Genomic DNA, 3,543 nt, shown 5'->3' with positions numbered 1-3,543 from the left:
CTTACTCTTCCTTGATACAATTTAAAAAATAGTTTCTTAGCTAAAGACTATAAGAATAAAAGTTGTAGTAAAAGACTGCGCAGGGTGAGGGGGGCATCTTCGTTTCCTGAGAACAACTCTAAGCCTCCCCCAAAAGCCATCTGTGGGTGGAAATGTCAGCTCTGTCATGCAGCCAGCCACGTCTGAGCAACTGCTCTCCACTACTGGCACCCAGTGGCTTCACAGCCCTGCAGGGCCACACACAGCAGCTCAGACTCCATGCCCACCTACAGCCCCACCATCTCCTGTTCCTCCCTCCCAACCAGCATGGGCAGAATCATGCCCACCCTATGTCCAGCTAAATGCAAAATGCCTGGTGCCGTGAGAGAATGGCACCCACAGTACCCAGCTGGTAGGACCAGCATAAGCAGTACTGAAACCTTGTGAATTGCAGGGTCTGTGAGCCCAGGTGATGGGGAGGAGCAGCAGGCTAAAGAGCTAGGAGAGTCACTGGCAGTGCACTTTGGCCCATTCCTGGCCAAACCACCTGGCTCTTGGAAATGCATCACTTGTAGAATACAATCCTGCCTTTATGTGCCAGTCTCTTGGTGAGGCTGAATTCAACATCAGCATCATGGACTCTCGTCCTGCAAAAGGCTCCAGACCAGCAGTTTTTTTCTCGGTAGTGGTGCCAGTTCCCTTCACTGTCTGCTCCAAAGCCGAACACGGAGACCTGTACGTACACCAGCAAGAGCCATTGCTGTGTGGATGCTGGGGTGTCCTGCAAGCATATGGACAAGCAGTGCAGGGGAGATACAGTGGCAGTGCCTGGTCCCACTGGCTGTGGTCACCTGCTGGCAGGTGTGCAAGGCAAAGAGCAGGGCTGTGAAGCCAGTGGAGGGGTACCTACGCCCATGATGCTGTGTCCAGTTGTCATGGATGTACTTGAGGAAAGCTGGGCTCAGGATCAACACCTGAGTGAAGTGATTGGGTGTTCCCCATGCTGCAACAGGACAGCCAGCCCAGCACAGTGCAGCCATTGTCCTTCTGCCTGGCAGAGTTCTGCCTGCTCCTGAGGAGCTGGAGCCCATAGAGCCATTACCTTGTTTCTGTCAGCTTTGATGAACTGTTTAACTCTTACATACGTGCTGCAAAAGCAGAGGCAAGCAGTGATCATGTAGTACACCTGCTGCTGAGGAGGCCTCTTTCTTTGCAGAGGATGTCCACTGTCTGCCAGCACCCAGCCCAGTGGCATCCCCCACCCCTTGGGCTGGCCCAGCAGCATGCCCTGGCCTAGCTGTAGGAAGGGACATATCAAGCCCATGGCCCTGCTATGGGGACAGCTGCCATCCCAATCATAGGGGCATGGTACTGTGGTTGCCTGAGCCCTGTGGGGACAGGCCAATGCCCAACTACCCCAAAGTGCAGAGCAGAGGTGATGCCTTTTCCTGGTCTTAAAATCAAGAGGCATACACAGTTAGAAGGAGAAAAGGGATTTTACCTTGGTATTTATTCTTAAGGATCCTTAGGTGTACACGTCCAGGTCATATGCATCGAGATGTACCCCACCGAGTCTTTCCCTGTGTCTCTGTGTCTCTCTTCTTCCGTGTGTCCCCCCCAACACTGGCTTTACTAATTACCTAATTACCTAATTACTAATTACCTTTACAACATAGGCTTTACTAATTAGCACATCTATCAAAGATTCCCCAATGAGAGGTTCAAGTGAGCCCCCCCTCCCCAGGGAACCTTCCCCTGGATGGTTCTATCTTGGTTTACAGAATATGTTCTGGAGAGGACCTTGGGGTCTGGGGCACACTGATCCCTGGCTACAAAGCTTCTAAGATGTTTAGTCTCTTAGCTTAACAAACAAGTCCAGGAATGTAGGCAAAAAGCACTAGGAATACAGAAGCTGTAAAAAGGTATAACAGGGGTATAAAAGAAAAGGCAAAAATCTTCATGGCATCAGAGGGATGCCCAGTACTCTTTGTGCCATCCGGACTAGTGCCAGGGCTCCAGTGAGGCACCAGAACTCCTAGACCACACTGCGCCATCCGCAGGGTTTCCAGCACAAGAGATGCCATCCCCCAAAGTTGACACACTGTGTGAGTTCTCTGGTGGAGAAGGAGGTGGTCACCCACTGCAGGTCCAGAGAGGTTTGAAGGGGATGAGGACAAGGTGGACATTGGGCCTAAGGTTCACTGCACTCTCTGGGTACATCAAGTGATAGGTTGTTCTCATGCCAACATCCAGCTCAAAGCCAGTGATCTTTGCTCTGTTCATCCTAAAGGACAGCAGGATGGTGTGTCCCAAAACAAAGGTGCATGGCTGGCTGGTCGCAGGCTCTTGGTCCCACCAGCCAGGGACAGCAGGTCACCCTAGCCAGCAGCAAAGAGAGGACATGGGTGACACAAGGCCTATGTGTGTCCCAGGATGGAGGGCTCCAGAGAGCAGGGTCAGCCAGCCACCTCCATCACAGGGTTTGTGTTGGCAGATTTCAACAGCATGGCCAGGAGCTGGGGCATGTCAGGGTACTGGGAAGACCAGAAGAGACCAAATCCTTTTAGGTCACCCACCTCAGCATCCAGTCATGAATCTCAATTAGCAGCCCGTGGCTGGACCCTTTGAGCTGCCCTGAGTTTCCCACCACCACACAAGTCCTGCAGTGAGATGGGTCCCACACATCAGCAGTCAGGGTCCAGAGGACAGTGAATAGCTGCTGAATTATGGCCTGAAGGTGGACACCACTTGGGACACCCTGCAGGGTCTAGAGGAGCAAGCACAGTGACATTAGCCCCTCCACCAGTAACCCAAAGGAAGACAGAACCCCATTTCTCCTAGCAGAGACCTGGGAAAGGACAGAAAAAACAGATGGGATATTAGTTAAAGGGCGTAGAACAACCCAGGGGGCAGGGTAAGAGGTGGAGGAAGAGCTGAGCTGGGATCTCTGCATCCCTTTATCCCCATCACATCTGTTCTTGGCCCTGCCCCATTGCAAACAGATTCAGGGAGCCTGGGAAGAGCCACAAGCTCCTGCCCATTGCCTCACTTGCCAGTCACCACTGAACCATATCCGAGGAGAGCTCGTGGTCTGCGCCCATCAGCAGAGGCCCTATGGCTGCCTTGTGGTGGGCATTAAACTATGTGGAGCTGTTGGTACGGGTGGTGGTGCAGCAGGCAGTAGGGGTATGGAGGAGGGAGTGAACCTAATGGAAAGGCTATCTGTGAGAGCTCAGAAACATTGCCACAGGACCAGCAGCAGGCACAGGGCCAGCACCACCTTTGTGTACCTCTGGAACAGCATCCCACATGCCACCTGCAGTGACATGTCACAAAGACCAGTGTCAGCGACACCACAGGATGCCTTTTCACCCACCCTCTCTGCCCAGCCTCCTGGGACACCCCTTGAATGCTCACCTACCCTGAGGGAACTGAAATAGCCTAATATTCATTTACTTTTCTAACTGTTCAATGATGTTATTGCTGTGTTCTGGGCCTGCCGCTGCCACCAGCTACTTCAGGCCAGACAGGGCTGGCTGGCAGCATGTGCTCTACAAGGAACTG

At 52.8% G+C, this 3,543-nt stretch overlaps 1 pseudogene; it reads right to left on the bottom strand.

Moving 5' to 3' along the window:
* Positions 1-254: 254 nt before the first annotated feature.
* On the bottom strand, positions 255-3,283 carry LOC103611970 (annotated as a pseudogene).
* Positions 3,284-3,543: the final 260 nt, after the last annotated feature.

The sequence above is a fragment of the Corvus brachyrhynchos genome, unplaced genomic scaffold (genome assembly GCF_000691975.1).
Source record: "Corvus brachyrhynchos isolate BGI_N302 unplaced genomic scaffold, ASM69197v1 scaffold1560, whole genome shotgun sequence".
Classification (NCBI taxonomy): domain Eukaryota; kingdom Metazoa; phylum Chordata; class Aves; order Passeriformes; family Corvidae; genus Corvus; species Corvus brachyrhynchos.
Note: the sequence above shows the minus strand (reverse complement) of the source record. Positions and strands in the feature narration are given on the sequence as shown.